The sequence below is a fragment of the Leucopleurus acutus genome, assembly GCF_964270905.1.
Source record: "Leucopleurus acutus genome assembly, chromosome: 4".
NCBI classification, from domain to species: Eukaryota; Metazoa; Chordata; class Mammalia; order Artiodactyla; family Delphinidae; genus Leucopleurus; species Leucopleurus acutus.
This window is the reverse complement of record NC_139146.1, coordinates 78,031,599-78,057,061: the sequence shown is the minus strand read 5'-3', so window position 1 is coordinate 78,057,061 and position 25,463 is coordinate 78,031,599.

Below are 25,463 nucleotides of genomic sequence, written 5' to 3'. Positions count from 1 at the left end.
TTTCTTGTGTTTTGTTAGTTTTTTAAAAAAAAATTGTTTTGTAAAGAAAGATAAGTCAAATCCCACAGAAATTCAAGAAGATCCATGATAAAGCTGAGCTCATGGCTGGATCTGGATTAGGGGAAACTCTTGGAACCTCAGCAGCACATTTTGTGGCACTTCATGTAACGGTTTCTCCCTTTTCTTGACTAATTTACCCCTCAACCTGGTCCAGAAAGCCAGGGGTATAATTTGTTACAAAATGTTGCCTGCCAATTCTGCATCAGTTGATAGGAAGCAATTTATAAAATAAATATTCAAAGGTGCCACAGATCATTCCCTATATCTGAGAATTCTGAGGTGGTAATAGAGAAAAGCTGTGTCTAAATTAAGAAGGATAGTATAAGAGGTATGGCCTTTCTTTAGAAAGATATGGAAAGGTAACAGCAATTATCTAAAATTAAGGTGGTGGATTTATGATAGTGAAAACAGACTCCCATATTCTGGGATAAAATGCTGATAAAAAGATGACGGTAAGTCAGTCCCCTGTTTATGTTTTGTTCACTACTGCTTCCCGAGTATTAAGCACAATGCCTGGGACACAGTAGTGCCCCGTTCACAGCTGTTGGTTAGCTCTTCGTGTGTGTGTGTGTGTGTGTGTGTGTGTGTGTGTGTGTGTGTGTGTGCGTGCCCCTAATTTCCTATGTACTCACTTCCCCTGTTCTCTCTTTCTCTCCTCCAGAGGTAAAGAATTACCTTGACATATTGTCTCCACTTTCTCTCTTCCCATCATCTCATGAACCTATTATTAGGCTTTTGCCCTCACCTTTCTACTTCAAAGAGTTTTTTGGTCAAAGTTAGCAATGACCTCTACTTTGCTCAATCTCACAACTAAATTTCAGTTGACATTTTACTTAACTTTTCAGCATCATTTAACAAAATTTATTATTCTTCCAGCCATAAAATAATTTATTTACTTAACTTTGATGGTATTACACAACTCTGGTTTAACTTTTCCTCACTGGTCACTCTTTATCAGTCCTCTTGCTGGTTCTTCCTCATTTCTCTGATCTCATTTCATTAATGTGGAAATGTTCTGAGATTCACCCCTTGGATGTCTTGTGTTTTTCAATCTAATTACTCTCTTGATGATCTTATCCAGTCTATGCCTCCTAAATTCATATACTGCTAAAGCAATCTACTCTCCTGAAATTCAGAAATAAATATATACCTTGCTATATAATATTTCAACTTGGATATTTGATAGGAAGCTCAAAATTAACATGTCCAAAAGAGAGTTCCCAATCTTCCCCTACAAATTAACTATGCTAATATGTGTCTCCATCTCAGACAGTGACAATTCTGTCCTTCTAGTTATTCAGGTCAAACAACTTGGTGTCACCCTGGATTCCTCTTGTCTGCTCATGCCTTTCATTCAATCTGTCAGCATGTCCTGTCATTTCCATATTCAAAATATGTCCAGAGTCTAAACATTTTTCAACATCTCTACTGCTACTGCCCTGTTTAAACCACAATTTCCATTCATCCAGATAATTGTAATAGTTTCCCTAACCTGTCTGCACACTCTGCTGTCAAGGCAGCAAAGTAATCCTATTGAAGATTCATCATATCATGTCACTCCTCTTCACAGAATTCTCCAATGCCTGTCTCACTCAGAGTAAAAACCAGTGTTGATAATAATCTACAAGGCCCAACATAATCCCTTATAGGCACTTTGGCCTTGTTTCCTTCTACTCACTCCACACACTGTTTTCTCTACTTTTCCTTGAACAGGTATATGTGTCATCTCAGGATCTTTCCAATTGCTGCTTCAGCTGCCTAGAATACTATTCCCCCCACTAATCAGCATAACTTTGCTCAGTTATCAACATCACCTTCAGAACATTACCCAAATATTACTCACCTAAAGAGAACTCCTTTTATTAGCTATCCAATTTAAATTTGCAAATTCCTTACTTCCCACCACCCTCTTTCTTTTCTCTAGTTTTTTTTTCTCCAAAACACTTACACCATTAACACACTACATACTTTACTTCTTTTTTCTGTTTATTATGTATATCCCACTATTTAAACATAAACTCCTTGAAGGCAGGGATATTTTATCTTTTTGTTTTTAACCGTTGTATTCCTAGACCCTAAAACAATGTCTGCCTCAAGATAGGAGCTTAAAATATAATTGTTAAATGATTGAATATTAAATGTCAAATTATTAATACTGACAGCAGAAATTTAGGAGTTCAGATGAGAGGGCACCAGGGGTTATAAGGATGTCTACATAGATAAAATGGTACTAGATTTAGAGCTCAAATAAGGGCATTGTACATATGAGGAAAACAGTAAGCAAAGGCAGCAATATGCCAGGAATGTGCAGAAAGAGTTACTATAATTACCTATCTGGAACAGGTGACTTGTAGTGGAGAATAGTAAAAAATCACTTTACAAAATTATTCTTGTCCCATCTGATAGGACAGGAATCTCCCCACTAGAGAGCTTTAAGAATTTCTTACTTTTTATTAAAAACAAAACAGAACAGGGATTCCCTGGTGGCGCAGTGGTTGAGAGTCCGCCTGCCTATGCAGGGGGCACGGGTTCGTGCCCCGGTCCGGGAAGATCCCGCATGCCGCGGAGCGGCTAGCCCATGAGCCATGGCCGCTGAGCCTGCGCGTCTGGAGCCTGTGCTGCTCTGCAACAGGAGAGGCCACAACAGTGAGAGGCCCGCATACCGCAAAAAAAAAAAAAACAAAACAAAACAGAAAAAGAAGTACTTTCTCAACACTGAGAAAGACCAATGCAAAATCCTTAAACCAACCTGGTGTCATGACTTCTAAAACATTCTAAAAATGATCATTCTGAGAGGTGAAAAGGCACCAGTAGCAACAAAAATCTTTAAATTAGTTTCTGGCTAAAATGATGTCTAATTACAGCCACACAATTAGTGTGTTCATTTGTGTGTTTGTGTCCTACCCATATCTCCTTATGCTTCACCATTTCAGTGCACTTAGAAAACTTCCAGTTGCTATATGTGAATCTTTTTGCTTGAGGGCTTTTTTTTTTTTTTTTTTTTTTTTTTTCTGGTTGCTGGAACGTGTTCTGCTCATGCACAAGTCTTGAAGAATTAATACCACCTACTAGTAGTCCTCAACTAATCACTATTGGAAGTTGATGTATGCATGCCCCAAATATTTTGTCCCTTAGGTGGGATAACTCTAGGACACTTTTGACTCAGAGATTCCCAGTAAGGTTAAGCTCTAATTGTACACGGTAGTCACTTATCTGAGAACCCAACATATTGGCTGTCTTCCCTTTATTACCTTCCTTTCTTACTGCCATATGGGTGTCTTGTAATCAATTCCTAAACAAACTATTCACTCTCTGATACTCTTACATTTGTATTTGCTATTGAGTATACATAAAGTCAGACACATTGAGTCTTTTGGAGAAATCTAAAAATCTAAATATATTATGAACGTAACAGAACAAGTCCAATAGTGTTAAGATTATCAGCTAGAATTTTCATTGATGATCTTTAGTTACTCTATTTTAATGTTAATAACTGTATCTTATTAAATGGGGTGATCATCTGTACACAAATGAGTGCATGCCACAAATATCCTTTGCAAACACCAGTTTAATTGTGTTAGAGAGGAAATGAGTGCTAAAGAAATTAGCAGTCTAGCTAATAAGAACACAGCAGGTAAGTCCCTTTAAGGGTTTCTGCTCTTGTGCTGACGCTTGCTACCTCATTTGTGAAATTCAGCTTCATTATATCATCAAGTGGTATGAACATAGGCCAATAAGCTCCACGGAGTAAATATGAACTTTAAAGTCTTAACATATTTCCATTGTAATTAATCCTTTAAACCTCACTGAAGTCACTTTATGTCAATTCTACATTTCCACATGTAGCTAACCATCTTAAAACATAACCATATTTCCTTTCTTATTTCATTTTACCATAAGTTCTCACATATTTATTTGCCAGTTTTTTTTTAATTCTAACATAATAAATTGACTAATTATTAGGCATATTCATTGTTAATGGGAGGTACTTAAAGAAGGTTTTGTTTTTAATTATTTGACTTATGATCATCACAACCCCAAGTGTTTTCTGATAAGAAATAAACTGATATATATGTATCAAATAAGTGTTTTTTAAAATATTAATTTCAGAAGGAATATACTAGTACATGGGTAAATCAAATTTGAGTTAGGTAAGTTTTTTTTTTCTTTTTCTACTTCTTTTGAAGTTCCACACCGAAACTTTCTACATAGAAAACTGGTTAATCTTACATTTATCAATTGAACGAAAAAAGAGAGAGAGAGAGAATTAGCAAACACTACTGCATCAATTTAGCTTAGTGAGAAATAAATTATAGCATAATGGTTTTAGGGACAGTGTTCTTAATCTGGAAAAAGATTCAAAGACTAGTGATTCCCAAGGTTTTAGAGGAGAAAGAAAAACCCAAACGTTGACCAAGTGAGGCTATCTTCTATAAAGTATTTTTATTTCAGGATCAACTGCTCTAAAACAGTATTTCTAGAGTAAGACAAAAAGACAAATGGCAGTAAATTCAGAATGTTCATGTAAAACAAAAATCTATTGTTGAAAAGAGAACCTCTCTTCTGTCTTACTACAAAATAGCAGTGCAGTTATGAAAGAACTGTTAAAACATACAGGCCACATTTAGAATATTCTATATTACCAATGCATAAATTTTAAAGCATAATTTTAGACTCCATTTAGAAGATTTCAAGTCAAAAATCAAGAAGAAAGTAATAGCTCAGAAATGTTAAATTTAAAATAGCATTACTTTTCCTCAGTACATTTCAATTTTTCTAATTCAGAAAGCTTAAAGTAAGGTGTTTTATGAAAAAGAAAGAGAAATGAATCTCATTGGTGAATTATTGTATTGATTTTAACATCTAATTACCTCTATGTAATTAAGAACTTCAAATCTAAAGTTTGCTATTTAAACTCAGTATTTTGTATCCTAGAAATAAAATCTCTTAAAAAATTCTTTGAGAAGAATTTTTATTTATTTATGTTACAAGCTTGTATATAAATAGATTTCATTAAAATTTTTTCTTCATCAAATGCATTTGCAAACAATTATAATAATTAATAGTAAAATCAGTTTCCTGATTTTAGAATTTGTAAAAGTAATCTATATGCTTATATATTTGGGAAATTTCCAAGAAAGCATCATAATTGGCAAAATCTCCAAATTTATTTGATAGAACAATTTTCTCCTTCTTCTCTAATCCACACTGCCATCCATCTTCCCAAAGACTTTTTCACATAGCGTTCAATAAAAAGCTATCGAAATAAAAATGTTTATGAATAGGATGACATAACCAGGACAACACTTTTGGAATTTAGACACCACCTACATGGTGGTGCAGAGAATATATTAGAAGTTAGAGACACTACCACCTCCAAAAACAGTGACAGATTTGACAAATCTTTTTGCAAGTCTTGCTTAGAAGTATAGTGCATCACTTTGGAATTGTAGAAAAGTTGATACCTAATATTCTGGTCTCTAATTTTGGATATATCTGAAATGGAGATAGAAACTTTCTCTGTTGATATTTCAATTAGCGGTGAAGATTTATTTTATAGGCAAGTTTATGTCTTAGATTTGTTCCCAAACTATGTGTTTAAAGTTAATTTTTGCAACATAATCTATAGTTTGGAAATCCAGTAGGATGCACAATAGCTTTGTAGTTATATATATCTAGAAATATGTGTGATGTGGTTTGTGCTGAGCGGAAAGTGACAGCTCTCCTAGATGCATGGTTCCCGAAGTGTGAATCAATTTGATTTCCAAGTTTAAAAAGAGCTTCATCTGCAGAAATTAATTATGAATTAGTAGAATTTTAAAGTATATATTTTTAAAATTTCATTACTGTATTGAACTTGTGTGCAAAGTTATAGAAAGAAGAAAATGTTCCTGTAATGCCGCCCAAATAATGAGACCAACATATTACTCAGTGTTAGTTTAAGACACACACACACACACATCCAATATTTGCATCTAAGGAAAATCATAAGAAAAGAGGCAAACAGTTTTTTATTCAATTCTTATAATTGCTTGCCTTATAATTAAGTTAGAGTCAATGAAATACCAGATAAAACTATTTTTAAATTTTCATTTAGAGACTCCTAAATACTGGTCCATTTATCCATTTATTAATTACTTTATAAAATAAGTGTGGATTGAATTTGTGTATCATGAGGTGTGAACAGGACATTCCTTTCTTAGTACATGATCTGAGTGATAGCACCTGAACTGGGTAAGATATTGCCAACTAAATATTTCCTAAGAGTTTTTGAAATTGATGAAGTTTTGAAATCTAAGTATACACTCTAATTTTAGGGTTTAAGACCATGGAAGAACAAATTCTTCCAAATGGCCTTCTCTGTCAATTAAGTTGTTTTATTGAGTTTATAGTAAGTTGGGTGTTACTTGTCTCATAACATGTAAATCAGATCTAACCTCTGATGACAGATCTCAAAGTTGACCTCAGTCTCCTAATAAGTATGAAAGCAACAGATAGATTCTTTAATTTTGAAGAATGATATAAATGATGTTACATTCCAGGTATAACTTTAAAATCGGCTCCCATTTGGCAAGATCAAGTGTAATTTGTCTTTTCTTTAAGGGGAATCTCTTTTTAAGCTATCACATGATATTTGTTATTGCTTCTGAAATATGTTTTAGACAACTTCATCCCGGACATTATTTCATGGGTTCTTAGTTTTCTTTTTGATTAGAAAAAAAAATGTTTAATGTACTTTATGCCTCAGATTATATAAGTAGAAAATTACCTGCTATCTCTGGGTTGTTCATTGAAGATTAGATTTTTAACATTAGATAATGTAAAATTAGGAAGAATATTCTACACTCAGTTATATTTTTAAAAAACTTAAATGATCAAGTCAATTAATAATTATATTTTCTTTCTAGAGCATTTCATTGTTAAGTTAAATAAAAGTACAGGTTTAATGGTTTAGATTCATAAAATTCAATAGCTTTTTGTGGTTTATACTATGCTATATTTTCTCTAGCACATCATCTGTTATATTTCAAATCAATCTTGATGTAAAAAATGAGAACAATAAACATGATTGTAATTGAGGAGTATTTGTTAAATGTGATTTAATAGGTCCTACTGTGAGATGTGTCTAGTACACAAGCAGAAATGAAGACTAACATACTGAAGTAGAAAAGATAAATAAACCCCATGGTTAGTGAGTAGATATAGAGCTCGAAATTGTTTGGTCTAAAATACAGTTTGATACATACAGAAAATATAATTAAACGATAATTGCACTGAAGCACAAGTGTGGGATAAACAGCTTGTGAATCAATAAACCAGGAGGAGGCAAGCTGAAGTATTTATTGATTTATGATTCATTTAGCTTCAAGTTTACACCATTTCTAATTCAACTGGAATGACTGTATTATCCTTCATTTGGAGAACTGGGTGAAGTGACTGTCTCATATCATATGGGGGGAAGACTGTCTGAATTAATACCATTTTTAGGTTTCATGTGAGTACACTCCTATGAGTTTTTTCTATTTACTTATCAAACCTATGGGCTATGATATACTACACTAAAATTTGTCTATTAACATTAAAATTTACATTAATTCAGAAACTTTAGGACAGCATACACTCCTAATGGATGAAAATACTGTACTTTCAAGAGTTTAAGACATGAATATTATCTTGTAATGCACATCCTACCATGGGTTCTAATAACAAGCTTTCTGCACTTTACCCCAAGAAAACTGAATATTTTAAATAAACCAGACGTGCTTATTTTTGCCAAGGAATGTCATGATTAGCTTCTACATAGATAACTTTTTATATCTATTTGTTGCTACACTGAACAGCTTCATAGATGAATCCTAAGTATTCATTCCACTTTCACTCATCAAAAAGCAAAAATTCAGCTTTTTCCTCCAGTAACATAAGTAAGCAGCAGTATTAACACCTGAATTAGGGCACTTTGGCAGCACCTCTCTCTGAAAGTGTGCGTAGTATATAGAATACTATTCAGTTGTCATGTTAAAAAATAAACAACACTATTATTTTGTTCAATCACAGAAATCTGTCAGTTTACCAAGGATCATATTGGAAAAATGAAAAACTTGCCGTGGTGATTAGGAACTAATTAGGAACTAATTAGGAACATATACAACTTATGGTTGAATTTGTACTAATTAAATACTTCTCAAATCAAGAAAAATAAAGTGCAAAGGCTTACTATTCAGAAAGGAAATATTTACAAATTATTTGCCTTTTGACCCAAAAGGTGTAATCGCCACCCTTCATCATGTCATCACTTACCAATTTTCATAAAAAAATTGCTATTGGGCTTCCCTGGTGGTGCAGTGGTTGAGAGTCCGCCTGCCGGTGCAGGGGACACGGGTTCGTGCCCCAGTCCGGGAGGATCCCACATGCCGCGGAGCAGCTGGGCCCGTGAGCCATGGCCGCTGAGCCTGCGCGTCCGGAGCCTGTGCTCCGCAACGGGAGAGGCCACAGTGGTGAGAAGCCCGCGTACCGCAAAAAAAAAAAATTGCTATTGAAAAAATGATGGTTAAGTTTAAAAGAAGCATGTGTCATTTCCCTTAATTGTATAAAGAAAAATGCTCTCTATCCCTATAACTGTCAATTCATGCATTTATTCATTCAATGGCTTTGAATTGGTATCAGAGCATTTAACTTGTCTTAGCATATTTAAAATCTTGGCTTAAGTCCTTTTCTTGCACACATTACTCCAGTGTTTTTGTCATCAGTCTTAACCTCACTGATCACTGAAATGCAAAATGTACCTCTCCACTGGTTCAGGTTTCTCCCCAGTAAGTGAAACATATCCATTAAAAAGATGTTCTAGGGTAGATATAGGTCCTTGATTAAACACTTAGCAACATATGGCATGACACCTGTCCTTGCCTAAAACATTTCCTTGCTACCTTGTCAAGTGAGGAATGAAAAGCTATTTATATTTAATGCTGTTAAATCCTCAACAGAAACACATTCTGCATTCCCCTTCTTTCACTGGGAAGATTTCCTACCAAGAGAATAATTTTTGATTCCTCATCAATATAGTTTACTATCCAATGGTTGCTCAGATCTGAAAAGCTGACTTACAAGTGGAAGAGCTTGTTTTTAATCGCTTGCTTTCTTATAGGCAGGACCTTGTATAATACTTATGAGTAAAATTTGGGGCTTTATTGTTTGGTATTTTAAAACTTGGCTTTCGTGCCTTAAGCATGTGTTTACACAATATAAAACAAAGTACATTACATTTTGGCAGGAAATAAACAGTTGACTTATGAGCATGTGTGGCAGAGTTTTTTGAACAAATTAGTTTCTCACAAAGAAATGTTGCTAGAAAGATGATTTGTGTATGAAATTAAAGTGGCTAAGGTTAAAGTTGCTGAGGAAAATTAAAGTTAGCCTACACCTGAAGATGTAGATATGTTTGACAAAAACAAAATCAATGTCTCACATCAAATTATAAGCTGAAATAATCCTGAGAGGCTTGTATTTGCCTGGTTGTCTCTATCTCTGAGCCAGTGCACCTACTGAATTTGTTCACTTCATGGATCTTCTCCTCCTCCTGGATACCGTGTCCCTTTCTACACTGAGCACATGTAGATACAAAACTCAAGCACTCTCAGTTCTATTATCCCTTGATACCAGCATACACACACACACACACAGCACCTTTATTTGTAGCAAAATTCTTTTTTTATTTGGTTTTTATTTTGTTTATTTTTTATACAGCAGATTCTTATTATCTATTTTATACATATTAGTGTATATAGGTCAATCCCAATCTCCCAATTCATCACACCACCTCCACGCTCACCACCTTCCTTCCTTGGTGTCCATATATTTGTTGTCTAGATCTGTGTTTCTATTTCTGCCTTGCAAACTGGTTCATCTACACCATTTTTCTAGATTCCACACATATGCGTTAATATATGATATTTGTTTTTCTCTTTCTGACGTACTTCACTCTGTGTGACAGTCTCTAGGTCCATCTACATCTCTAGAAATAACCCAATTTCATTTATTTTTATGTCTGAGTAATATTCAATTATATATATGTACCACTTCCTCTTTATCCATTCAGCTGTTGATGGGAAATTAAGTTCCTTCCATGACCTAGTTATTGTAAATAGTGCTGCAATGAACACTGGGGTGCATGTGTCTTTTTGAATTATGATTTTCTCTGGGTATATGCCCAGTAGTGGGATTGCTGGGTCATATGGTAATTCTATTTTTAGTTTTCAAGTAACCTCCATACTGTTCTCCACAGTGGCTGTATCAATTTACATTCCCACCAACAGTGCAAGAGGGTCCCCTTTACTCCACACCCTCTCTATAATTTGTTTTTTGTAGATTTTCTGATGATGCCCATTCTAACTGGTGTGAGGTGATACCTCATTGTAGTTTTCATTTGCATTTCTCTAATAATTAGTGATCTTGAGCAGCTTTTCATAGGCCACCCGGCCAGCTGCATCTCTTCTTTGGAGAAATGTCTATTTAGGTCCTCTGCTCATTTTTTGTTCGGGTTGTTTGTTTTCTTACTATTGAGATGCATGAGCTGTTTATATATTTTGGAGATTAATCCTTTGTCCGTTGATTCGTTCACATATATTTTCTCCCATTCTGAGTGTTGTCTTTTCGTATTGTCTATAGTTTCCTTAGCTGTGCAAAAGCTTTTAAGTTTCATTCGGCCCCATTTGTTTATTTTTTATTTTATTTCCATTACTCTAGGAGGTGGGTCAAAAAAGATCTTGCTGTGATTTATGTCAAGGAGTGTCCTTCCTATGTTTTCCTCTAGGTGTTTTATAGTGTCTGGTCTTACATTTAGATCTTTAATCCATTTTGAGTCTATTTTTGTGTATGGTATTAGGGAGTGTTCTAATTTCATTCTTTTACATGTAGCTGTCCAGTTGTCCCAGCACCACTTATTGAAGAGACTGTCTTTTCTTCATTGTATACCCTTGCCTCCTTTGTCATAGATTAGTTGCCCATAGGTGTGTGGGACTATCTCTGGGCGTTCTATCCCGTTCCACTGATCTATATTTCTGTTTTTGTGCCAGTACCATATTATCTTCATTATTGTAACTTTGTAGTATAGTCTGAAGTCAGGGAGACTGATTCCTCTAGCTCCGTTTTTCCTCCTCAAGATTGCTTTGGCTATTAGGGGTTTTCTGTGTCTCCATACAGATTTTAAAATTTTTTGTTCTACTTCTGTAAAAAATGCCATTGGTAATTTGATAGGTATTTCACTGAATCTGTAGATTGCTATGGGTAGTATAGTCATTTTCACAATATTGATTCTTCCAGTCCAAGAACGGGTATATCTCTCCATCTGTTTGTGTCATTTTTGATTTCTTTCATCAGTGCCGTATACTTTTCTGAGTACAGGTCTTTTACCTCCTTAGGTAGGTTTATTCCTAGGTATTTTATTCTTTTTGTTGCAATGGTAAATGGGAGTGTTTCCTTAATTTCTCTTTCTGATCTTTCATTGTTAGTGTATAGGAATTCAAGAGATTTCTTTGCATTAATTTTGTGTACTGTAACTTTACCAAATTCATTGATTAGCTCAAGTAGTTTTCTGGTGGCATATTTAGGATTATCTATGTATAGTATCATGTCATCTGCAAACAGTGACAGCTTTACCTCTTCTTTTCCAATTTGTATTCCTTTAATTTCTTTTTCTTCTCTAATTGTCATGGCTAGGAATTCCAAAACTATGTTGAATAAGAGTGGTCAGAGTGGACCTCCTTGTCTTATTCCTGATCTTAGAAGAAATGCTTTCAGTTTTTCACCATTGAGAATGATGTTTGCTGTGGGTTTGTCATATATGGCCATTATTATGATGAGGTAGATTCCCTTTATGTCTGCTTTCTGGAGAGTTTTTTGTCATAAATGGGTGTTGAATTTTGTCAAAAGCTTTTTCTGCATCTATTGAGATGATCATATGATTTTATTCTTCAATTTGTTAATATGGTGTATCACATTGATTGATTTGTGTATATTGAAGAATCCTTGCATCCCTAGGATAAATCCCACTTGATCATGGTGTATGATCCTTTTAAAGTTTTCTGTTTGCTGAGGATTTGGTTGAGGATTTTTTCATCTATATTCATCAGTGATATTGGCCAGTAGTTTTCTTTCTTTGTAGTATATTTGTCTGGTTTTGGTATCAGGGTGATGGTGGCCTCATAGAATGAGTTTGGGAGTGTTCCTTCCTCTGCAAATTTTTGGAAGAGTTTGAGAAGGATGGGTGTTAGCCCTCCTCTAAATGTTTGATAGACTTCACTTGTGAAGCCATCTGGTCCTGGACTTTTGTTTGCTGGAAGATTTTTAATAACAGTTTCAATTTCATTACTTGTGATTGGTCTGTTCATATTTTCTATTTCTTCCTGGTTCGGTCTTGGGAGGTTATACCTTTCTAAGAATTTGTCCATTTCTTCCAGTTTCTCCATATTATTTGCATAGGGTTGCTTGTAGTAGTCTCCTACGATGCTTTGTATTTCTGTGGTGTCCGCTGTAACTTCTCCTTTTTCATTTCTAATTTTATTCTTTTGAGTCCTATCCCTCTTTACCTTGATAAGTCTGGCTAAAGGTTTATCAATTTTGTTTATCTTCTCAAAGAACCAGGTTTTAGTTTTCTTAATATTTGCTATTGTTCTCTTTGTTTCTATTTCATTTATTTCTGCTCTGATCGTTATGATTTCTTTTCTTCTACTAACTTTGGGTTTTGTTTGTTCTTTTTCTTCTCGTTCCTTTAGATGTAAGTTTAGAAGGTTTATACAAGATTTTTTTTTGTTTCTTGAGGTAGGATTGTATTGCTATAAACTGCCCTCTTAGAACTGCTTTTGCTGCATCCCATAGGTTTTGGATCATTGCGTTTTCATAGTCATTTGTCTCTAGGTAGTTTTGGTTTCCTCTTTGATTTCTTCAGTGATCTCTTGGTTATTTAGTAACGTATTGTTTAGCCTCCATGTGTTTGTGTTTTTTACATTCTTTTCCCTGTAACTGATTTCTAATCTCATAGCATTGTGGTTGGAAAAGATGCTTGATATGATTTCAATTTTCTTAAATTTACCAAGGCTTGATTTGTGAACCAGGATGTGACCTATCCTGGAGAATGTTCTGTACGCACTTAAGAAGAAGGTGTAATCTGCGGTTTTTGGATGGAATGTCCTATAATTATCAATTAAATCTATCTGGTCTATTGTGTCATTTAAAATTTGTGTTTCATTATTAATTTTCTGTTTGGATGATCTGTCCATTGGTGTGAGTGAGGTGTTACTATCCCCCACTATTATTGTGCTACTTTCGATTTCCCCTTTTATAGGTGTTAGCAGTTGCCTTATGTATTGAGGTTCTCCTGTGTTGGGTGCATATATATTTATAATTGTTATATCTTCTTCTTGCCTTAATCCCTTGACCATTATGTAGTGTCCTTCCTTGTCTCTTTTAACATTATTTTAAAGTCTATTTTATCTGATATGAGTATTGCTACTCCAGCTTTCTTTTGATTTCCACTTGCATTGAATAACTTTTTCCATCCCCTCACTTTCAGTCTGTATGTGTCTGTATGTGTCTGAAGTGGGTCTCTTGTAGACAGCATATATATGGTTCTTGTTTTTGTATCCATTCAGCAAGCCTGTGTCTTTTGGTTGGAGCATTTAATCTATTCACATTTAAGATAATTATCAATATATATGTTCCTATTACCATTTTCTTACTTGTTTTGGGTCTGTTTTTGTAGGTCCTTTTCTTCCCTTGTGTTTCCCACTTAGAGAAGTTCCTTTAGCATTTGTTGTAGAGCTGGTTTTGTGGTGCTACATTCTCATAGCTTTGCTTGTCTGTAACGCTTTTGATTTCTCCATCGAATCAGAATGAGATCCTTGCCAGGCAGAGTAATCTTGGTTGTAGGTTCTTCCCTTTCATCACTTTAAATATATCATGCCACTCCCTCCTGGCTTGTAGAGCTTCTGCTGAGAAATCAGCTATTAACCTTATGGGAGTTCCCTTGTACGTTATTTGTCATTTTCCCTTGCCGTTTTTTAATAATTTTTCTTTGTCTTTAATTTTTGTCAATTTGATCACTATGCAACTTGGCAGGTTTCTACTTGGGTTTATCCTGCCTGGAACTCTCTGCATTTCTTTGACTTGGGTGGTTATTTCCTTTCCCATGTTAGTGAAGTTTTCTACTCTAACCTCTTCAAATATGTTTTCAGGTCCTTTCTCTCTCTCTGTTCTCCAACTGGGACCCCTATAATCCAAATGTTGGTGCATTTAATGTTGTCCCAGAGATCTCTTAGGCTGTCTTCATTTCTTTTCATTCTCTTTTTTCTATTCTGTTCCACAGCAGTGATTTCCACCATTCTGTCTTCCAGGTTACGTATCCGTTTTTCTGCCTCAGTTATTTTTTTATTGATTCTTTCTAGTGTATTTTTCATTTCAGTTATTGTATTATTCATCTCTGTTTGTTCTTTAATTCTTCTAGGTCTTTGTTAAACATTTGTTGCATCTTCTCGATCCTTGCCTCCATTCTTTTTCCAGGGTCCTGGATCATCTTCACTATCATTATTGTGAATTCTTTTTCTGGAAGGTTACCTATCTCCACTTCATTTAATTGTTTTTCTGGGGTTTTATCTTGTTCCTTCATCTGGTACATAGTCCTCTGCCTTTTCATTTTGTCTATCGTCCTGTGAATGTGGTTTTCACTCCACAGGCTGCAGGATTGTAGTTCTTTTTGCTTCTGCTGTCTGCCCTCTGGTGGATGAGGCTATGTAAGAGGCTTGTGCAAGCTTCCTGATGGGAGAGACTGGCAGTGGGTAGAGCTAGGTGTTGCTCTGGTGGGCAGAGCTCAGTAAAACTTTAATACGCTTCTCTGCTAATGGGTGGGGCTGAGTTCCCTCCCTGTTGGTTGTTTGGCCTGAGGTGACCCAGCACTGGAGCCTACAGGTTCTTTGTTGGGGCTACTGGCATACTCCATGAGGGTACTTCTCAGAATTTCTGCTGCCAGTGTCCTTGTCCTCACCGTGAGCCACAACCGCCCCCCACCTCTGCAGGAGACCTTCCAACAGTAGCAGCTAGGTCTGGTTCAGTCTCCTATGGGGTCACTGCTCCTTCCACCTGGGTCCTGGTGTGCACACTACTTTGTGTGTGCCCTACAAGAGTGGAGTCTCTGTTTCTCCCAGTCCTGTTGGAGTCCTGCCATCAAATCCCTCTAGGCTTCAAAGTTTGATTCTACGGGAATCCTCCCATTGTCAGACTCCCAGGTTGGGAAGCCTGACGTGGGACTCAGAACCTTCAGTCCAGTGGGTGGACTTCTGTGGTATAATTGTTTGCAGTTTGTGAGTCGCCCTTCTAGTGGTTATGGGATTTGATTTTATTGTGATTGTGTCCCTCCTACCATCTCATTGTGGCTTGTCCTTTGTCTTTGGATGTGGGGTATCTTTTTTGGTGAGTCCAGAGTCTTCCTGTTGATTGTTCAGCAGTTAGTTGTGATTCTGGTGCTCTCGCAAGAGGGAATGAGCACATGTCCTTCTACTCCATCATCTTGAACCAATCTCTGTACCAAGATTCTTTGAAGTGTAGTTCTATTGTAATAGGTCAAGTAACATGAAAAAGAATGTTAAATATCCCTGTCCCTATAACAGTACAAAATAAAAAATCAAAACAATACATAAGCTATTCATCTGCCTATTCTGCCTATTCTTTGCACCAAATCAGTACAAAAATTACAAGCTTAGGATCTAATAAAAAGAGTGTTCTCTCTAGCCTGTCTTATCAGTGACAGTGAAAGTTTATTTAAATGGTTTAAACAGTAGAGACAGAGAAGGCAAAGAAGAGTACCAAAGTGGGAGATGGTCAAGCACTTGCTTAGGAGTAGCTAAGGGTCATTTCTTACTTGTTAAGGCGTCTAAGAGGAAGCAATTTATTCAGTTAGATACAGACAATTTCTCTTGCCCTATGGTGTAATTAGGGTCCTAGATCAATTTACTACACTCATCTTTTTTAAAAGTAAAACATCTTCTTGTTTTCTGATTTATCCCTTAAAGGTATGATATGGGGAGTGATACTTAAGAGGAGCTTTTATATCCTTCAAGGTTAAAGTTAACTTACATGCCATATAGTATCTCAGAAAGAATAATTCCTAACCCCAACATATACCCCTGACTTCTTGGAGGAGTTGTTTCAACACCAACTTTGGCTACACTATTCCAAATGGCATAGCACTATCCTTATGCAACAACCTAGAAGTTTACTACATTTATCTTAGAAACTCAGTTTCAAACTGAATTAATCAATATATGTCATTGCCGTAACATGACACTTCAAGAGTTTAGATACATAAATATTTTCTTTTAACATATTAATTAATTAATGAATTATATTTATAAATAGTTATTTAATATGTATTCTATTCCAAGAAAATTGTTAAGTATTAGGGATACAACAGTGAATAACACAAGTGTTATCTTTGCCCTCAAATTATTAATAGTCTATTTAATGGAGTGGTACAAAAAGACATGCATGTCAGTGGGCATGTAAATTTTTACAGCCACTATGGAAAACGGTACGGAGATTCCTTAAGAAATTAAAAATAGAACTATCATATGATCCAGCAATCCCACTCAGAGTATATATATCCAGGAAAAATGAAAACATTAATTCAAAAAGATACATACACCCCAATGTTCATAGCAGCACTATTTAAAACAGCCAAGACATGGAAGCAATGCAACCCAAGTGCCCATCAACAGACAACTGGATTAAGAAGACAAAATATATACATACACACACACACACACACACACACACACACACACACACACATATATATATATATACACACACACACACACACACACACAATTTATTTATATAATGGAATAATACTCAGCCATAAGAATAAATGAAATACTGACATTTACATCAATGTGGGTGGACCTAGAGAATATTATTCTTACTGAAATAAGTCAGAAAGAGAAAGACAAATACTATATGACATCAATTATATGTGGAATGTAAAAAAAAAATACAAATGAATGTGTATACAAATTAGAAACAGACTCATAGATATAGAAAACAAACTTGTGGTTACCAAACAGGAGAGGAAAGGTGGGAGGGATAATTGAGGGACATGGGATTAACAGATACAAACTACTATACATAAAATAGATAAGCAACAAGGATATACTGTAGAGCACAGGGAATTATACCCATTATTTTATAATAACCTATAAGGGAGTATAATCTCCAAAAATACTGAATCACTATGTTGTACACCTGAAACTAAAACAATGTTGTTAATCAACTACACTTCAATAAAAAAGATATGCATGAAAAACAAATGAGTGGGATTCCACTAAAAGCTGAGTGACAAAAGTAAATGGAAAGATATACCAGGCTAATGGATTGGAATAATTAATATTGCTAAAATGGCCATACTATCCAAAGCAATCCATAGATTCAATGGAATCCCTATTAAAATACTCATGGCATTTTTCATATAACTAGAACAAATAATGCTAAATTTTGTATGCAACTACAAAAGACCCTACATAGCAAAAGCAATTTTCTATATTACAAAGCTATAGTAATCAAAACAGTATGGTACTAGCACAGAAACAGACACATAGATCAATGGAACAGAACAGGGAGCTCAGAAATAAAGCCATATTTACATGATCTATTAATCTATTACAAAGGAGACAAAAATACACAATGGGGAAAAGAGAGTCTCTTCAATAAATGATGTTGGGAAAACTGGACAACTACATGCGAAAGAATGAAACTAGAGCACTTTTTTACACCATACACAAAAATAAACTCAAAATGTATTAAAGACCTAAATGTATGACCTAAAACTATTAAACTTCTGGAAGAAAACATAGGCAATATGCTCTTTGACATTGGTCTTATCAATTTCTTTTTTAAGCTGTCTCCTCAGGCAAGGATAACAAAAGCAAAAATAAACAAATGGGACTACATCAAACTAATAAAATTATTGCAGTGAAGGAAACCATCAACAAAATAAGGTAAACTATTGAATAAGAGAAGATATTTGTAAATATACTTTCAGTAAGGGGTTAATATCCAAACTTTACAAGAACTCATACAAAGTAAGAATATTTTTTCAAGTGAATGCAAAATGAGTAAAAGGGAACTATAAGTTTATATAGAAATTACTCCTGCAAAAGTCATATTGCTAGGGACTATGGGTGTCATGTTCAAAATATATATCTAATATCTACCACAGTGTATAAGTCATTGTAGCTGAGTAACAGATGCAAGTTGAATCTTCCAATGCATGCTTTGCTTGAATTTCAGTGGCCAGGAAATTTTGCTGCCATCAAACCTAATATAATACAGATGATTTTTTTCCCTAGACCAAAACATGCTTTTTAAATGTATAACAGTCTCTTTTCGTTTTGTTGTGAAATGTTGACTGTCTTCAGAATTACAAACACTGAAGTCAATTGACAAATTTTACTTCACTTGCTTCCTTCTTCATAAACCAATCAGATTAGTCTTTATCTGAGGAATGGAGTAATGGTGATAGTATTGATATGAAGAGAATATTTTGATCTTTAGGAGAATTTATACCTTGATTTGCAATTGAAAACAAATATTTGGCTACTTTTAGATGAGACAGTCATGTTACAGAAAATACCAGAAAATTTTAAAAGTTCAACTATGTAATAGTTATTTAAATATAAATAGAGATAAAAATTTTAAAAGATGATTAATTTAAAGACATGGTAGCAACTTAAAAGTCCATCGACAGATGAATGGATAAAGAAGATGTGGTATAAGTACAATGGAATATTACTCAGCCATAAAAAAACATGAAATAATGCCATTTGCAGCAACATGGATGGACCTAGAGATTATTACACTAAGTGAAGTAAGCCAGACAGAGGAAGACAAATACCATATGATATCACTTATATGTGGAATCTAAAAAATAAAATAATAATAGTACAAATGAACTTATTTACAAAACAGAAATAGATCCACAGGCATAGAAAACAAGCTTATAGTTACCAAAGGGGAAAGGACGGATAAATTAGGAGTTTGGGATTAACATATACACACTACTATAAATAAAATAGATAACCAACAAGGACCTACTTTATTGCACAGGAAACTATACTCAATATTTTGTAATAACCTATAAGGGAAATGAATCTGAAAAAGAATAGATATCTATCAGTGTATAACTGAATCACTTTGCTGTACACCTGAAACTAACACAACATTGTAAATCAACTATACTTCAATAAAAAATAAAATCTATCACATGTTCTAACATTTGCATATTTTTATTTACTTTTTTTTTTTAGAATGTATTAGCTAGTTTTTGTCACTGGCAAAATTAACAATTCATGGGAAAGAAAAGTAGAATCTGGGTGATAAAATAAAATCTAACTTTTTTTTTCTTTTATATTCACCCTATACTCATAGGGTGCCCAACACTTTAGCTTGACAGACCATGTGTAGAATTGCTGCACCTCAATTCAAGATGGCGGCTGGTGGTGGAACCCTGAGCAGCACAGCTGCACTGACCCACAGGGACTCTGCCTTCTCCCCACTGATGACAACCCTATAAAGCAACCCTGCCTTTCAGGGAGAGCATGTGCTCTAGAACAAGAGCACACACACCCCACCCCCCTCATTCTCTGATCAGAGTAAAGCTTTCCTATGCTTCTGAACCAAACTCAGTCTCATTCTATTGGTTCAAATGACACTGGGCAAAAGGACCATTGTTGGAGAGCAACTTGGGAGGGTTGGTAACAAAATTTTAGCACCTCAGGTGGGACAAACTGTGGCCTTTTCACCTGAACCTATCCACTAGGCTCTAGGCTCACCCTGGCTCCAGGGAGAGGATGGTGAAAGCTTTAGGAGGTTCATGTGAGGATGACTGACTCTGGGGTAAAATGTCAGCAGCCTTCAGCAAGTTCAGAGCAACTCTGATCAGAAACCCAATACCCAGATGTGGTGCGCACACAGCGTAGTCCCCAGAGTTATCTTGAAGGGATCATACTGTGGCACTGTCGGGGATCAGCCACTGAAACTCATGAGTATCTGCCCACTGCCTCTGGCTGGCCTTCCCATGGTATAGGATGCCCAGGGACAAATGGGACCTGTGGATGAGAGGGAGCTGAGACAGTCTTTCCCACTGTCTTCATGGCCCCTGTACAAGGCAGTAGTGGCCACATCAGGGCTTTTACCCTCCTCGCCAACCTCCAGGGTCTACAATAGCCTTCTCCATAGTCACTTTTGGCTTGTTAAAGGAAAGTGGCCAGTCCTGTGAGCCAAGAGGCAAGACTGGGAACGGGCCCTGGTTATAAGGACCTCCTGACAAAACGGAACAAGGACACTGACTAAGCAAGTGAAACATGGCTTAAGCATGTTGGGTCTCTTAGAAGCAATACAGCTTCCAAAAAAGGTGGCAGTGATTCATTGTAGGCGTTATCAAATGGGAGTTACAGAGGTAATAAAGGGAAACAACAGGTGGATGCAATTGCCAAAAGGGCAGCCCTAGTACCAGTAAGTTGGTAACTACCCCTCATACCTGGAAGGCCAGATCCATCAATTATTCCCCACTCTACATAAAGGAAGAATTAGACAAAGCCCCAAGATGGGGCTTCAGTAGAGACCTAGGAGGCCATGGGTAGCTAGTTAATGAACTAGATAAGGCTCATTCAGACCAGAAGGACAAAACCTGGGGAAGAGTCACAGACTGACTTCAGGTTCATGCCAAGAGTACCAGGCAATTCAGGCACCTCTTGGTTCTAATAGATTCATTTTCTGGGTAAAGACAAGCAATCCCTGCTAGAACTGAAATGGTAGCTGAAGTGATTAAGGCATTTCTAAAAGAAATAATCTCCAGGTTTGGGATCCCAGGATCCCTACCAAGTGATAATGTTTTAGCATTTGCGTCTCAATTGATGAAAGGGAGAACAAGTGTCCTGGGAATAAAATGGACCATGCACTCTGCCTGGAGACCCCAATTGTCAGGGAAAGTAGAGAGATCCAATCAGACCTTGAAACGGGCCTTAGCCAAGCTATGTCAGGAAACTCAAGAATATTGGATTAAGTTGCTTCTGACTGCCCCCGCTACACATGCAATTAGCCCCAAGGGATAAATTAAAGTACATTTGAACTTTTGTATGGTAAATCCATTCCCCAAGCCCCAGAAGAGGCACTTTAACCCCCTAGAAATGGAAGAACTCAAGTATGCCCTCCTGGTAGAAGAAACCAGGAAATCTCCCATTGCATATAGTAACCAAGTACTGCCCACACCCAGGGACCTGGCTCTCCATTCTTTCTGACCAGGAGACTGGGCGAAACTAAAAACCTGGAAAACAAGCAGCTCGAAAGATCAGCTCACTCCAGCTGATGGAGTGGAATGAATGGATGCCATTGGTGATCCTAACTACACATTCTACCCTGAAGTTGCAGGGGATCACTCCATGGGTACATCACATTCGAGTGAGGAGGGCCCCTGAGCCTGAAACTCTGGAGAGACAACCTGAGGCAAGAGACCTCTTTGACTACTCATGTGAACCTCTCCCTGACCTGAAGCTTCTCTTTCGGAAAACAAGTGAGGCAGTGAGCTTCAACATCAGGGCACGCTTTTGCCTACAGGCAAAAGACCGAGATACCTTGGGCTTCCCTGGTGGCGCAGTGGTTGAGAGTCCGCCTGCCGATGCAGGGAACACGGGTTCGTGCCCCGGTCCGGGAAGATCCCACATGCCAAGGAGCGGCTGGGCCCGTGAGCCATGGCTGCTGAGCCTGCACGTAAAAAAAAAAAAAAAAAAAAAAAAAGACCTAGATACCATAATTTTTAGGAAAAATTGGACATGTGACCATTATTCTCTTGCTAATATGGGGGCCATGTGTCTTAAATTGTCTGGTGTCCTTTGTCTCCAAAAGGTTAGACAAATTTGGTTGCTCAGGGATATGAGTAGTTAGAGCAGAGAGCTGGTGACAGTCAAATACATCTAAAGGCAGCTGGGGAGAAGTTCTGCTTCTCTACCCGGGGTTATGATGAATTACAGAAGTCGGACCTGTGCTCCTCAAGAATGAGGAGGAGGATAAAAGACAGAGGATGGATTTGTCACCAAAAATGCCCATTAATAATTCCCTGGAAATAAAATTGATACTGGGTAATAAAGTCTCACCTTTCTTTTTCTTTTCCTTTGTTTTAGTCTAGTTTTACTTGCTCACTGGGTGCCGAGTGCAGAGGCCTTGCACACATTGCTTCAGACCAGAGTCCCCTGTGCGAAACTACTCAGCTCTGCTGTCCGAGTGCAGAAGCGCTGCGCTCAACATTGCAATTCATGTTGGAGGTGGCGGGCCCCATGCCGAGCTGCCGTGCCGGCACTGAGATCTGGAACCACACGAGCAGCACAGCTGCACCGGCCCAGGGAGAAATCTGACCCCTCCCCCTCCTGGCAGACTGGAACCCTATAAAGCAGCCCCTCACACAGCCTGTCGGGAGAGCCCATACTCTAGAGCGGGAGCTCGGACCTCGTCATTCTCTGATCCAAGATTAAAAGATTTCCTTTGCTTCTGAACTGAACTCCATTTCATTCTGTTGTATCGAAGGACACCTAGCAGGAAGACCCTTGCTGGGGCTGGACTCAAAATTGTCAGTAATATTTTTACCTTATTTCCTTTGTGTATAGAGCATTATAGTTATCAGTGAGTTATAATCACTGAATAGTGAATTATTAATCTGCATTTTAAAAATAACATAATTATATAAATTCCAGTAATGTTCCAGTGGCTGATTTATTTAATTCAATATGTACAACTAACAGTGTTTCCTCATTATCATTATGAATATCTAATTGTTTTCCTTCCTCTTTGAGTCTCAGTGCACATGATTATCAGGAATGTATCCATGGTGAATTTTTATGCATTTTCAAGCCTAGATTACTTGATAAGTGAGCTGTTTACAACTCCTTATCCTTTTCATGCTTTCTTATCAAAGGTACAATTTACTATTTCTATCATATATCTTGAGTTATGATATATGGTAGTATATGGGTGAAGAACCTATTCTCTAAAGCTAGATGAATCTCTGGTTCCAAACCAGCTTTCCTAATTCTCAATTATTACTAATGTTTCTGAGCCTCTGATGCCTCATATGTGAAATGGAGAAAGGCTTATGACTTACCTCATGGGACTGTTGTGAGGGTTAAATGTATGTGCAGCACCTAGCTCATGACCTGGCTTATAATTAATACTCTAAAAATGTTTCTTTATAAAGAGTACCAGTATGGACAACTTAGATTGACATTCAGTTAGTTTACGTAGAGATACTAGATATATTTACAGAAAAGGCAATCATATTAATAGTTTGATGTATGAAAATACAGTGAAATGGTTTGGAAACTAAAGTCTCTATTCTTTTTATATTTTGGAGAAAACCTTGTTGCAAGAGGGAGGAGATATGGGGTTATATGTATATGTATAGCTGATTCACTTTGTTATAAAGCAGAAACTAACACACCATTGTAAAGCAATTATACTCTAATAAAGATGTAAAAAACAACAACAACAACAAAAAACGTTGTCAATGTGAACCTCTGCAGATAGTGTATTATGAAACAGATGTTTGGAAAATGACAGAAGAAAATACAAATTCTGCTTTTAAACAATTAATTTCATCAGAACAGAAAAATGTTTTAAGAAAATAATTCATGCTGTTGCGTTTGTTTTAGTCTTGTTTTCTTTCCACCAAATTATTCCTCTGACTCCTATTTAGTAGATAATTGAGTGATAGATATGAAAGCTACCAAGTGTTACACATAGCTTCAAGCACATGGCTCCACTTTTTTACTATTTCCTAATATCACAAATAACAAAAGAGTATTATAAAAAATCTTTTAAATGACTGAATTTAAGTGACATAATTATAAGTTTTTCTTTTAAATTTTGAATAAAACTTGACAAAGTAAAAATTAAATACTAATTATAATTGAATATTTATATGATAGCATATATAGACATAAACATAACTTCTCTAAAATTATTAGGGACTTAAAATTTTTATATGAAGAGTCCTTCATCTTTGAATTAGACATTGTAGGTCTAATGACATCCCTTCTCTCTCCTAGTCTCTCCTACTCCAGTACTAGACTCATTGAATACATCTGCTATTGCTTTATCCTCAGTCTCTTCTCATCAGTCTCTTCTGGCTGATTCTAGGTGCAAAGAATCTGAAAACCTCTTTTAGGCTGAATTTGAGAATTAAAGATACCACATTTAAAAAAAAAAATGTTTGTGCCATTGTTTTATGGTTTGATTTATGATTATTTCTATTAGCCTTGAGATTTTTATATATTATTTAAACTACAGTGAATTACTATTGTGACAACTTAATATTTAATGTCACTCTGTTTTGTGTTCTACCTAAATTCTGGGTGATTCCAATATTCAACCCAGCTAATAATTCAACTCTTAATTTCAGCGAGTGGAGAATTTTAGAAAATCAAAAGATAGATATAAGTTCAAGGGTTCTCCATGCCATTTTTCCCATATTCAAACCAATCTCCAACATTAATAATCACCTGTGTTGCTTTTAGCCCTCTGATTTCAAATGGAAAGCATCCTTTGTGTTAATATTGGGGGCAGACAAATGATGAGGGTAAAGGAGTCTAAAATAGCTGCAGCCTACAGACAGACCATACTCCCCAAAATTTATAGATAATGTTATCATCCCTATATATAAACTCTCCTGAGGCTGAGGGAGAAAGTGATCATTTCCTAATAATAAATTCTTCTCAGCCCCATGTATTAATCCTGTTAACACGAGCAATGGGCAAAGTCTCAGGGATAACAAAAATAACAATCTTTTTGGTGCATAAAAAATAAATAAAATAAAATTCAAAAAAAGTATCAGTCTTTTTGTAAATAGATTAGGGAGTGTATATTTAACAGAATAAAGCTATAGGATTCTAAACAAAAGAACAAAAGGAGGGAATATTGAATGTGTACATTCAAACTTCCTCAGTACAAAAATGAAGACGTGGGAGTAGCTTACAGGCCAAGGGAAAAGTGACACCTGTGATGCTTTGTTTAGAAATAATAATTAAAAATTCATTAATTATTTCCATAAGAAGGAAAATGTGTACCTAGACTGGCAAGAAAGTTCAAATCTCTAGGGAGGGAGAATTTCCTAAAAATCCCCTATTACACAGACATTGTGATAACTGTGGATTCCCCTAGTTATAACAAAATTAGACCTGTGTTCCTAAGCCGAAAGTAATCATGTTTCATGTCTTCAGATATCAGAACCGTGTCTCTCAACCATCACAATGGGTAAGGAAGGTAGAATGTCTCCTGCCCTCCACACTGTAGTGGCCTTTCTAGCTAACTGCAACCAC